Source organism: Paramormyrops kingsleyae, chromosome 25, assembly GCF_048594095.1.
Source record: "Paramormyrops kingsleyae isolate MSU_618 chromosome 25, PKINGS_0.4, whole genome shotgun sequence".
Lineage (NCBI taxonomy): Eukaryota > Metazoa > Chordata > Actinopteri > Osteoglossiformes > Mormyridae > Paramormyrops > Paramormyrops kingsleyae.
The window spans coordinates 34,431,480-34,446,043 of NC_132821.1; the positions used below are offsets into that span (position 1 = coordinate 34,431,480).

Sequence of the window (14,564 nt, forward strand, 5' to 3'; positions counted from 1 at the left end):
CTGCTCCAAACTGAGGTGTTTTAGGGTAATCTCCTTGTCCGCCTCAACCTCCAAAGCTTACAGGCACAGGAGCTGGGCCTGATGCTCCTGCTTCTTTACTTCCAGCTCCAACTTGTGGAGATGGATGGTAAGCAGGATGTCCTCCCTAGGTGAGCTGACATTGGCAAAGTCCCCACAGACTTCTGGCTCAGAAATGTCATCAGAATCGACCCCTGAGGCCATTGGGAACGATTCAGCCACCCCAGCCCCCAAAGAATCCCCAAGCTCAGGCAGGATCCCCAGGTGGACCAGCTCCTCCTGCAGGACCTTCCTAATCAGCTGTTTGGTGGCACCGCTAGGGACCACCACGTTAAAGAACCCCACTATCACCAGCAGGTCATCTTTCTGGCAGCGGTAGAACTGCTCTAGGGTGGGATTCAAAGTAAACCCCACCAAGTCAAAACGGGCCATGGTACAAATACATGATACACAAAGGTCCAGATGGATCTTAGTAGCCCGGACAAGCCCCCAAATTCTGTTACGATCCCCCAGTCTAGGTGTTTGGGGTGTAACAGAATGGGTGTGTGTGTGTGTCGGTGTGTGTGTGTGCTTGTTCAGAACAGAACAAACGAGTCCCGTAGTACAGCAGTATTTACAAAAATTGATGGCACAACAATGTATTTACAGGACTCGGAGTGACCCACGGCAAAACAAACCAAACAAGCTAATGCCACAAATCTAATATACCTTTCCTGAACAAAAACAAAAGTACAATCACTTCTGCTAATCTCCCTAGCCAATGCATAGAATAAACAGACCAAAAACAAACGGCAGTCACTCCTTACATAGAGTCTATCACAATCACTCTCTGAAAGCATCAAAGCCGAGGGCTGGGCTTAATCATAGTCGGAATGCAAAGCTAGAAAGTCGGTACACAGAAAATCAAGCAGAGGTTAGCGATAGTATCAGTGGCAAAGCAAAACGCGAGTTACCATGCAACAAACAGAGGTCATACACAAGTAGGCAAATCAGAGTAAATCACAATCCAAAAACACAAGTGAGCAAGCCAGTAGGAGCTGCTGGCTTCGGTGTAGTTGGTCATATTCTGTTATGATGACATTGGACCAAGGCTTGAACAAGATGTGTGTGTGTTCTTGGCTGCAAACGTGCACAATCCCAGATACCTGACCTCACCTGTAACCCATTCCATGACCTGTAACCCATTCCATGACCTGTAACCCATTCAGCACTTTCCCCCCCACTGACACTGGCAGCTGTATTATTTACATTCCTACTGCTGCCTTTGTTAAACCTGCCTCCACTCCCATCCACCGATAAAGTTCCTAGGTCACATGGTTCTGTTTGCCATCTTGCAATAAAGGTACATAAGCCTCACTTCCAATGAATTGGTGCTAATTTGACCTGCATGTGACACACCTTACATTCAAGCCACACGTTTAAGGTTAGCTTGTATTTTGCATTCAAGCACCCTAAAATTTGTTTCTCTAAATCTTCCATTGCCATTGAAGTTACACTGGAAGGCAATAATTACTACAGGAGGAATTGTATACATTATTTTTATGTCGTGTCTTCAGAAAGAATTTCAGAATTTAAAAAAATGGTTAATATTTGCAGTTTCACACAATTTTCTGTATTTTGCTCATGGGAAATACTTTAAGTTCAGCAAAGTGGCATGGAAAAGTGAGGACTGGGAAAGGTCTACTGATGATGAGAGTATCAGGGTCGGTGCCCATCCATCCCTGTCCTGCGCGTTCGGTCCCTGTTTGGCCAGCAGGTGTTGCTGGCCATTCTGTGTGTTTTCCTCGTTCACTGGGCTGCCACATAACTCAGTGGGTTGAGCATGTGGCACCAAGGCTGTAATCTGTTGGAGTGTTAGTCCTCAGCTGTGAGTCAATCTTCCTACTGTTTCTTTCCTGGCATGTAGTACTAGTGTCTAATTTAGGTCTCCTAGTTTTGATGTCTGATAAGCTTATAGTTCTGTTAATCAGCTTCACCTGTTGCTCGTTGTCCTGTTTTTTCTTTGATTACTTAATTGTCTTGATGATTCACACCTGCCTTTTGTTAGTCCTCATTATTTGTGTATTTAAGTGCCTGCTGTTGTCCTGCTCCACAGTCTGCCATTTTGAATGTTACTCTGCTTGTAGGTCTGCTTTCTTAGTCCCACTTCTGGTCTTGCTCAATTTATGATTTCTCGAGTTTTTTTTTGTTCTGTTTTGTTTAATAAACCCCTTTGTCTTAAGTGGATAATCACCTTTCTACCACCTGTGCCATGATGCACATATTTCTGTGCAAGCATCATCACTAAGGAATGTCATCATAGGAAATTAAGCACATGCTGACCGAAGGAGATTCTGTCGATTTGGGGGGTGTATACATGTAATTCTCCACGGATTAACAGAAATGTCTTATAATGATATGTATAAGTATATGAAAACACAGTACAACTGCTTTGTTCATGGCCGATTTAATTTTGATATAACAAAATTTATTTAAAATTATAAGGTGAATTCTGTGGAGCCTCATACATTTTCCAGAGAGTTGTATGGTGGTCTTACTTTATATATTGTATGGTGAATTCTCATAAATCTTCCAGATTCCTATTTGGCGGTTTTACTTTTTCAGATATAGTTGGAATTTGAAAAGGAAAATGTAGTGCTGTTTGTAGGCAGCATGGAAAATGACTCTTTCATAACTAAAGCAATGAACTTTTTTACCTATTAGCTCTTTGTCCAGCTTCCGAAATTTGAGGACGGCAGCTTGGTCCTGTTCCAGTCCAACGCCATACTGAGATACTTTGGCTGCATACATGGTACTTACTGTGAACTTGCCTCTATCTGCTGATGCTACATCGTAACCAGCTAAAGTGCTCATCTCCAGAACAATGTAGCCACGTCTCAGTCTCTTACTGCTCCATCAGGTGGCATACAGTACTATGCAAAAGTCTTAGGCAGTCAAGGAAAAATATGTTTAAATGATCTTTGTTTGTGTTAGATTACCCATTTCAAAGCCTTCTTGTGCTAATCGCTACCCTGTCAAGGCAAAAAACTAATTATGTTAATTAATTGATTGAGCTGGTGATGAAATTGAACAAATACATGGGATGACTCGGGTGCCCCTGAGGAGAGGTTTGGGAACTTCAGTGGAGTCATCCATCAAGATATCACTGAGTTTTTGGAAGCCAGAAGAAATTCTTATTTTTTATTGCTCAATTGCATATATGATAATCTGTAGCAAATATATACTTTCTATGGAGAAAAATAGCTTTAAACATTTTCTTCGACCACCTAAGTCTTTAGCACATTAGTGTAGTTTTTTGTAATCTTCAGACAGTGATAGCCAATATGAATTTCATGCACTCACATTTTCTGTTACGGTTTTAGCCTTCTTCTACTGCATCAGATGGAGTGGTGTGAAGCACACCGCCACTGCACTCTGGAGCAGTGGAAACGTGTTCTGTGGAGTGACAAACCACGCTTCTCTGTCTGGCAGTCTGATGGACGAGTCTGGGTTTGGCAGATGCCAGGAGAACGTTACCTGCCTGACTGCATTGTGCCAACTGTAAAGTTTGGTGGAGGAGGGATAATGGACCTTCTGAGGCTTCACTCATCGACATGATGAATGATAGTTTGAAAGACCTGTGAGTTAAATACATCCGCATGATTTACTATGACTACGTAACGTCCAGTTCTATGCATTGAACAAAACCTTAGGAATGGCAGTTATGCTAAACGCTAATGAGTAGCTAGATTTTTATGTCAAGTCCTCATACCAGTATTTCTGGAGTCTACAGTAGGTCATCGATCACATGGTAACTCTGTTACTACTGAAGTACAAATCATCAAGAAATTATGAACAAATATAGAAGCTAACAGATAAAAAATTCATTAATGATGAACAAAAGTGAGATCAGTATTTCACTTGTGTTATACATTACTTGTTAATTCAGTAGTTCCTTCAGTAGTTTACAATAGTTTACAGAATTAACAGATATAATAACAAATGTTGTAGTTGCTTCATAAAACACACGTCACAATTCATTAATGATGAATTAACATGAGATCAGTATGTAACTAAGACTTAGATTGTGGTTAATTAATACATAAGTAATAGCATAATACTATATTACTTGCGCCCCTTCAGGTTAAGTGTTACTGTTAATTGTTAGGCAACATCTGAAAGCTAAAAGTCACTGTATTGATGCTTGACTGTTCTACCCAGGAAAATGGCAAAGATGTTACATCAAAGAGCTCCCAGACCAGATAAAGGACTTTGAAAAAATGAGCCACTAGCCCAACAGGATTCCTTACCTTGTAGGGGACAAGGTAACTTGTGGAAACATGAAAACCCCCACCCCACCCATCTAGCTCAGCTGTATGTAGATTCTTTAGTATATCCCTGGATAGGATTTAGAACCAGGTTTCTGTTTCTTGCTTTGTCTTCCTCCAGTTTCTATCATTTCACATTTACACTATGTGAACAAAATTATTTGGACTCCTGGCCATTATGCCGACAGGGTCCCCCAAAGGGCCCCCCAAAGGGTCCCCCTTTGCAGCTATAACAGCTGCCACTCTTCTGGGGAGGCTTTCCATGAGATTTTGGAGAGTGTCAGTGGGATCTTTGTCCATTCATCCAGAAGAACATTTGTGAGGTCAGGTACTGATGTTGGACATGAAAGCCTGGCTTGCAATCTCTGTTCTGGTTCATCCCAAAGGTGCCCGATGGGGTTGAGGTCAGGGCTCTGTGTGAGCCAGTCAAGTTCTTACACACTAAACTCATCCAACTGTGTCGTTATGGACCTTGCTTTGTTCACTGGGGCACAGTCATGCTGGAACCAAAAAGGGCCTTCCCCAAACTGTTCCCACAAAGGCGGAAGCACAGAATTCTCCAAAATGTCTTGATATGCTGAAGCATTAAGAGTTCCCTTCACTGAAACTAAGGGGGCAAGCCTAGTCCTTGATAAACAACCCCATACCATTATCCCTCCTCCACCAAACTTTACAGTTGGCACAATGCAGTCAGACAGGTAACGTTCTCCTGGCATCTGCCAAACCCAGATTCGTCCATCAGACTGCCAGACAGAGAAGCGTGGTTTGTCACTCCACAGAACACGTTTCCACTGCTCCAGAGTCCAGTGGCGGTGTGCTTCACACCACTCCATCTGATGCAGTACTATCACAGTACTCCACTTGAACTCACTGAGCCCTTCAGAACGATCCATTCTTTCACAAACATTTGTAAACCTGACTGCATGACTGGGTGCTTGATTTCAATGGGTATGAATGAAACACCTGAATTCAATGATTAAGAGGTGTGCCCCAATACTTTTGTCTAAATAGTGCATAGGTGCAGCTAGGCTGGCAAGTGTAAGCAGTATTATAGCAAGAGCTACAACAACCTAATAAGACAAATGTTCAGACTGCAGAAAGTACAACACTAATAGCATTCAGGGAACATACCCTGCCTGCAAGCCAGACTCTGCTTCTAATTGAGACTTTGGAATGTTTAATCTCCAGGTTAAGTCGCCTTCCTTTATGAAAAGCAATTTGAGCGTGCAGTGAAATGCGAGTGGCGGCTTGCCATCCGTAAGACGTGCAGCGACACTTACAGCACCCCCCCTTTAAACGGGCAAATACCTGCTGACCCTGTTTGCATGACGACCCGGCTTCGTTATGGTGCCTAGGAAGGCTTTTTGGGTGCATTAATAGAGGATAATGGGAGGAGGACGGTAAATAATGAAAAACGATGACTATTGTAAGCCAAATGGGGCTTACTGACAATAAGTGATTTAATCCATCTTTTGATAATATGTCTCTGGGCAGCAATGTGATTTAAGCATCTGAACCTGCATACTAAAAGCTGCAGGTTCATATCCCTGAGGAAGAACAGCAGTTCACGATACTTACACGCAACATTGGATCGGCAGCGATTGGCCAATACGATTGTTTGAACAGACCATTTTTCTGTCTTTCTGTAGATGTCCTACGCAGACTACAACCTGTTTGACTTCCTGCTTAACCAGAAGGTGCTCAGCCCTCCCTGCCTAGACAGCTTCTCCGCCTTGAAGAGCTACGTTGACAAGATAGCTGTCCGTCCTAAAATCAAAGCATTCATGGAGTCTGATTCCTATAAGAAACTGCCCATCAATGGCAATGGCAAACAGTGATGCACTCCTGGGGTGGAGCACTGTTGGGGTACTTCCTGTCACCAGGGCTACTAGCTACAATCATTAGCACCTCATGCGAGCAGAAGCTGATGCTTCTGATGTGTGAAGTCACTGTGTCAGTTTGTTCTTTTTGTGTCCAACATTTTCCCTGACAGTTGTCTCAGCTTTCAGTTTAACGTAAATAGGTGAATAAATGAGTTGTTTACTACTAGGTGTTGTTGATGTTTTTCTTGCACATCACAAAACATTCTCTTGGTCAGGATGGCAGAGAGAACGATGTTGCTCTGGGAATGGAGGAAGAGGGTTTAGGAGGAGCTGGGCTCATAGTGCGGCAGTAAGAAATAGGAAAAGAGCGGCGCCCTGTTGGCAGGGACTGTCTTACATGTGTATACAGATCAGGTGCTGACAGGAAAAGTCTCATTGTGCAGGATTATGGGACTGTATGGATACTGACTTTATATAGATTTCCAGGCTGGTTGCACAGCATTTCAAATTCTCATAAATAAATACACATAAAAGCATTAAATTGATGAAAAGATCCTCCTCTCCAAGTAGTACAACTGAACTTTGTACCCATTGCAGAGAAAAATCGGTTCCCCTCCAAAAATAAAACATTTAAACTCACAAAGCTGGCTTGCCGAGACACTGAACTGTAGGGATGTGCGATGCAGCCAAGTTTGGTATTGCTGATATCGATCTCAATACCACGATTCAGTGCCAGCACAACCCAATCAATTGCATAACAATAAAACACTTTTGCTGGGGGGTATTATTCCATTTCCCAATTGTCTGGGCCCCTTCCTCTTTCTGCTCCCTTAAGGGGACCCTGTCTGGCAGTAGCTCATGTCCTGCTCACTATAGTAATATGAACATTTAAACCAGGTAAGGCTCAAAACTTTTACTATTGAAATGATTTTCAAAATGAAAACATGATTGAAAGAATCAATATTTCAGTATAGAGTCGCACATCTCCACTGAACTGCATTTTGGATGGACAGCAAACTGAAAAGACTGGAGAACGGTGGGGCTATAAAGCAACGATAGGCGGAAAGGGGTGTTTGAGGAGGCTGCAGCGGAATGTACGAAAATATCAGCTTTACTTACAACAGGTGGGAATTTGTGTTCTGTTAAGTGCAAAACACTACCCTGGGTCATGACTTCATAGCAGTAGATGAGAGAAACATATGCAGTTAGGTAGCCTAATGCTACGTTTACACCGCGAGCGTCAAAGACGCCAGCCGTTGCTCCCGCCGCCCTGAACGCAACGCTAGCCAATGCCGGAGACGCTCTCTGACGTCACAGAGTGGGCGGGGACAAGGCCGCTCAGAATGCCAGGCTCTGAGAACTTTTTAAAGGGGCCGCAAAACAAACAAACGTGTAGCTTATATCTTTGCACCGACTCCTGATAGGACATAATTTGTCAAATAAATATTGTTGTGAGCCAGTTATTTGCATTCCCGCTTAAAATCAAGCGTTCTGGAGGGAAAATGTTACCTATAAATAGTGTAGCGCTTCTTTTCAAATTTACCTTCTCACAATGGATGATCGCCAAGTAGCTGCTTGTGCTTTATGTTTATTTAGTTAACATAAATAGTACTTAAAATGTATCACGACAGTTCTACTAAAACACATAATTATGTTTTGACAAACACTAATGCTATAAATAGGTTTAACATTACCAACAATTTGCACTGTTTTCTCTGCTATGGCGCGTAAATTACTACTGATCAAAAAAATATATTATGCACTTCACCATCTCACCTGGAACACCGATTGTTTCGGACACTCTGGCCCATGCCCCATTTTTTTTTATATAAGTCCCTGTATGCAAACAGAGACACATCATATATAACTGGGTACCCGGCCACAGCAATAATAAGTCTCTCCTCCATTGTGCCTAGGAACGGTTGGGTCGGAACAAAAGTTTCCACGCTTATGTTCTGCGGCGCTCTCTTTAGCGGAGCATCTCTACATTCCCATTGGTTGCCGCCCAACCGCGTCACAGCTCATTACCATAAAGTTGACTGGGATTCAACTTCTGTCTGACGCTCCCGCCGCCCAGATCGCGACGCGCCGCGCCGCTCCTCGACGCCTCCCGACACTCCCTCCCATAGAGAATGAATGACTTCCGGTCGCTTTGACACTCTCGCCGCTCGCAATGTGAACGTAGCATAAGATGCACTGGGATTCTAGCATTAGGCCAGTGGCTGAGGAGGGGCGGGGCCCAGGGCGAGCCAGCACATCCGGGGGGGCGAGCCAGCACATCGGGGGGGGGCCCAGGGCGAGCCAGCACATCCAGTTCTGTGGCTGTAGTGGGGTGCAGAGCTGTCAAAGAAATGAGGTTCGGTCCGTAATGAGCTGCCAAACAGAAGCGAACCCAATCGCCACTTGGGGAAAATCACCATGATATTATTTATCTTTAAACTGTATCAAAAAGGAAGCACGATTTCCACACAAATATACACACTACAAATTTCTTTCAGATTGTCTCCTGCCTGCTTAATCAAAGGAGTATGTTATTTGTTAAGGAATATCGGCCTACCTAGAAGAAGACTATGCAACTCACGGTGCTCAAGGTCCGAGCCCTGCTGATTTGCCAGCCTTCCTTTATCTGTGAGCCAGGTGTGAAGCCTCTGACCAATCAGAATCAGTGATTATTAAGCTAGTTACCTGGGAGAACTGAAAACAAGGCCTGGATTTGGAGTCGAGGGCCTGGGTTGAACAGCCCTGCCGTGTAAGGTAGCTATGAAGCAAAACAGCTGCAACCTAGGAACTAATTTTAAGAAAAAGTGTTTCAGTTAATTTCCGATTTTGTACTCACTGCATGTAGCTCACCAGTAGCCTATTACAGTTTTAGGTAACAGCCGCCCACACCAATCCAGTGACTTATGCAGCCTGAACATATTATTCTAACTTATTATGATTATTACTTTTTAATTTTTTTTTTACTACCGCTTTGGGTAGTTTCCTAAAGGCTGCTCCCTTTATCTTATTTCCGATCTGAATGGCCTAATCAAGGTATGTTGTGCAGAACATCAGAGCCAATCATCTCTCTCCATCCACTCTCCGCCCACAGATTTGAAGTAAGATGTGCAAATTAGTCTTTGCAGCCCCTTGCTTGCAGCATTGTTTAATATAAGCTGGGAGTGCATTGTAAAACCTTAAGTTAACGAGGGCTCCGGTTGATTGACAGGCGGTATTGTAGGAGCCGAGACAGGGTGACTGGGCCCGGTGACCTCTGTCAAATGAATTATCGGATTTGGAGAAGAGGACACGAAAGCAGATTTGCTATATCTCTGCTCCTGCTTTGGCAGCGTGCTTAATGTGCATGGACTACATAACATTTTTGACGGCACAGATTTCCGAAACTTCGTAATTGGATCAGGTCTCGCAAACTGTTTGCAATCCAGACACGTGGCTCGTAAACACGTTGCTGGTATCGATGCTGTTGCTGAAAGCAGATCGCACGCATTACACGCTGACAAGCTGATTTGCTCTTTCCCGAAATGAGGTGTTTAAGCTCTGGATGTGTCTTTCCTGAAGAGACACTTTGGGGAACAGCAGGCAGTAGTTAAGGGACCGAGTTGGTGAGTAACATGGGCACTGGGAAGCTTGCTATCCGGGGTCTCATTACGCCGATTTTAGGCGGGGGGGATTATCACCCCCTAAAATGTTTTTTAGCCCCTCCAAATAAATGTGTAATTATTGGCTTAAGTCATGAATAGTTTACCATTGCCCCCTCCCCAGTAAACACTCAGCCCCCCCATCTATTCATCATAACTAGCACCCCCCCACTATATAGCATTTCAGCAAACTGCCAGAGGCTGGATGACGCTTTTAAAAAGTAAATTTTAGTCTTTAAATACACTAAAAAGATGGTTAAATAAAGTTTATATTACCCAAAGTATTCCTCACTGCCTAATAAAATCACAACTAAATTTGGTTAGATTGACTTGTCCTTTCCACATATCATTGCTTACCTGCCTTCATCAAAGTAGAAGTTTACTGCGGGGTGATCCCATTCGGCAATGGAGAGCAATATTATCCTTAAGTGTACTGGTTAGTATGGATCACCGACATCTTCCAAAACGGTTAGGTTAATGAACATGATTTAGTCAAATACTCTTTTAAACTCAAGTCTTACTTTGTGGAAGGAAGAACAAGAAGTCTCACAAAGTGACATTTCACTCGTGGCCACTAGATGGTAGACTTTCATTTTTCATTATGTTTGGAATCCTGTCTAAAATTCACAAAAAATAAAAGATCTTGGCAGTGCTTTTCGTGTGTGTCTTACCGTTTATGATACGTGGTCTTAATTACCTACGGACGTTCTTGTAAATGTGCTTATTTTGCAAGGCTCAGATCAACATTCACCGCTGTCAGCTGGAAGTGATGTTTGCGTGCAGCGATGACCCACTGGCCCCCGCAGACGTGGCCGGACTCTTCTAGACTGTTCTAACAAGCTTCAGTCTCTTTCCACTCTTGGCATCACATTAGATTGAATTCACAGGAAGTTCTTCAACATCTAAATTATATATAAAACTCCATAAATAAAAAGGATTGAGCTACAGGGTGGCTACATGGTCAGCACAGGGTGTTCAGCCTGAACCCAGCCTCCCGGTTCTGTGCATGTGCCCTGCGATGGAGTGGCATCCCACGGCCCCCCCTCCCCCCACGACTCTGATCAGGATGAGCTGCTGGAAGATAGATTATAAGGTGGCTTACATTTTGTGTGCAGAATATGTCATAGTAAATTTAAAACAACTTTAACGTTACATATTGTGGCATTTTTTACTTCAGCTTGACAGTTAGAAATCTTGGCTGTTGGGCATTTTGGGCAGATTTTATTTTTTTTTCTGAAAATAAGAAATGACCAGTCGTCACATAAGATTTGTCAAATAGGTTGGGATTTCTAGCAGTGGACTGGCGAGGGTGATCGGTCTAACAATATCTTAGAGAATATGGGAACCATTAAAATCACTGCAGATTTAATCCTAGAGGGAAAGTTTCAGAACAGTCACGGTTACTAAAGTCATGCGTGACACCGGGATATGATTTAGTAGTAACAACAACAGTTTATTCGGAATAGTGAAGGACAGATAGCCCCACCGATGGGACGAGCTATGGCAGGAGACTGAGGTGGTCAAGTGGATTAAGGGATGCTGACAGAGCAAAAATAATAGCTTTAATTTTTAATGATAGCATCACCTGTATCACTTCAAACAGCAAGAGGACAACACAGATTATTCTACATTAATAAATGAAAGCAACTGGTTCAAATACAGTTTTATTATCATCCATCCATCCATCCATCCATACATCCATTTTCTATATCTGCTTGTACTTTGCTGGGTAATGGGGGTCTGGAGCCTGTCCTGGAAGCTATGGGCACATGGCAGGAATAATCCAGGGAGGGGCGCCAACCCATCCCATTGCAGACACACCATTCACTTACCTGGGTTGTTGTTGTTGTTGTTGTTGTTGTTGTTACCCCATCACCAGAGAATTGAGTTCCTCATTGTTCTCATATGTCTTGATGTATACATTTTATGTGACGTCTGCCCCTTAAAGATCTTTACCCTCCATACTGCACTGTACTTATGATCCTCCTCAAGGAATAAACAGTGTTTAATACATCAGTATTAATATGTAATGGTAAGACATTCATTATTTCTCTTCTTTCAAACTCAAGCCTGTCATGATTAATTACTGGTTACAACAGGTCTGCTAGAGGCTAATTGCTAACAGATAACTGCTGTTCTGGTAAAAGAGGAGTGCTGTTTAAGGACATCTGACCCAGCGCTCTTTGGAACCTAGACACATCTGGACACCTCTGTCATAAAATCATAATTCTTATCCAGCAGAGAGCCCACAATAACCCTACCTTAGTAACAATTCTTTATGTGAAAACATCATCTCTGACTGAATTCCAGTTCTGTCTATTCGGTGGGACTGAAGGCTTCCCCACATGAATAAAATCTTTCTGTACGTGAATACTGGTAAAATCTGAAAAGAGAATAACCTTTAATTGCAACTTAAATTATTATGACATACACTGTGATACCACTACTGTATACTGCAGTGGCTCTTTGCGTGATTCATATAGGCTACTCATTACTGTATACTGCAGTGGCTCTTTGCGTGATTCATATATACTCTTTACTGTATACTGCAGTGGCTATTTGCGTGATTCATATACTCATTACTGTATACTGCAGTGGCTCTTTGCGTGATTCATATACTCATTACTGTATACTGCAGTGGCTCTTTGCGTGATTCATATACTCATTACTGTTAATTCGTCACAATTCTCATGCATGCGAGTGTTACGTCTCACCACCTTGCATTGGGACATCAATGCGGCTTGTGGAATAGGGGTGCCCTCTAGTGGCAGAACGTTATTATTAATACTATTACTATCCATTTACAACCGCGGAATAATTTCCTCCGGCAAGCACTCTAAATAGTTTTCTCAAGTGGTGCGGTTAAGGGCACAGACACGTGACCTGCATGTTGTTTTACCCAGTCGTCCCACCCCTGAACTTGGCAGCTTTAAAAATACGTCTCATTACCAGCTATCAAGGCATCAGCGCTGGGTCTAGCTTACGGGTGTGTACAGTACCTTCTACCACTAAATGAATGGCGAAGATACATTGGTTCCTGTGTACAGTTTTCCTTGTGGATTTAAGGGCAGCCCTTATTAGAAAAAAAAGAAAAAAAAAACAGGTTAGTTTGGGTCCTATTGCTCACCTTTTCAGTGATTTTTCCTCCCTTCATTTAGTAGGTAAACAAATGCCTTTAAAAGTAGGTTAATTATCTTACATAGACAGGTGGATTTTAAAGGATTTAAAAATGAAAATAAACTCTGTGCTAATGGCATTTTTTTCTTTGAGATGCAAAAATGTAATGTATAAATGAACTGTGATTTTACTATTAGGGTCTGTTGACCATGCTGCTCCAAAACGCTGAGATCTATCTTTTGTCAGATCTTGCACGCTTACGTTGGCAACTAAATCCTTGCAAATCACAGAGCACTTACGAATAAGGGGGAAAATGCAGATGTTCCTCACGCACTGTATGGCCACTTACAATATCAAAATGCTTCCAGAATGTTCACCTTCAACCCTCAGATTTAAATCATGTGATCTCTGACGACAAAGAGCCTGACATTGTCCAGTAGCCTAATGGTTCAGGCCCTCATACTACAGTACTGTCTGCCTGACACTGTCCTGTAGCCTGCTGGTTCAGGCCCTCATACTACAGTACTGTCTGCCTGACACTGTCCTGGAACCTTCTGGTTCAGGCCCTTATACTACAGTACTGTCTGCCTGACACTGTCCTGTAGCCTGCTGGTTCAGGCCCTCATACTACAGTACTGTCTGCCTGACACTGTCCTGGAACCTTCTGGTTCAGGCCCTCATACTACAGTACTGTCTGCCTGACACTGTCCTGTAGCCTGCTGGTTCAGGCCCTCATACTACAGTACTGTCTGCCTGACACTGTCCTGTAGCCTGCTGGTTCAGGCCCTCATACTACAGTACTGTCTGCCTGACACTGTCCTGTAGCCTGCTGGTTCAGGCCCTCATATCACAGTACTGCCTGCCTGACACTGTCCTGTAGCCTGCTGGTTCAGGCCCTCATACTACAGTACTGTCTGCCTGACACTGCCCTGGAACCTTCTGGTTCAGGCCCTCATACTACAGTACTGTCTGCCTGACACTGTCCTGTAGCCTGCTGGTTCAGGCCCTCATACTACAGTACTGTCTGCCTGACACTGTCCTGTAGCCTGCTGGTTCAGGCCCTCATACTGCAGTACTGTCTGCCTGACACTGTCCTCTAGCCTGCTGATTCAGGCCCTCATACTACAGTACTGTCTGCCTGACATTGTCCTGTAGCCTGCTGGTTCAGGCCTTCATATCACAGTACTGTCTGCCTGACACTGTCCTGTAGCCTGCTGGTTCAGGTCCTCATACTGCAGTACCGTCTGCCTGACACTGTGCTGGAACCTGCTGGTTCGGGCCCTCATACTGCAGTACCATCTGCCTGACACTGTCCTGGAACCTGATGGTTCGGGCCCTCATACTGCAGTACCATCTGCCTGACACTGTCCTGGAACCTGATGGTTTGGGCCCTCATACTGCAGTACCATCTGCCTGACACTGTCCTGGAACCTGCTGGTTCAGGCCCTCATACTGCAGTACCATCTGCCTGACACTGTCCTGGAACCTGCTGGTTCGGGCCCTCATACTGCAGTACTGTCTGCCTGACACTGTCCTGTAGCCTGCTGGTTCTGGCCCTCATATCGCAGTACAGCCTGCTTGACACTGTCCTGGAGCCTGCTGGTGAAAAGTAAATATGCGCAACTGATTATCCAAAAGTTTACAGCTGACACCTTTTACTA

At 43.7% G+C, this 14,564-nt stretch overlaps 1 pseudogene; it reads left to right on the forward strand.

The window, feature by feature from the left end:
• Positions 1 to 1,704: 1,704 nt before the first annotated feature.
• LOC111832808 (glutathione S-transferase P-like) lies at positions 1,705 to 6,283 on the forward strand (annotated as a pseudogene).
• The last annotated feature ends 8,281 nt before the right edge of the window (positions 6,284 to 14,564 follow it).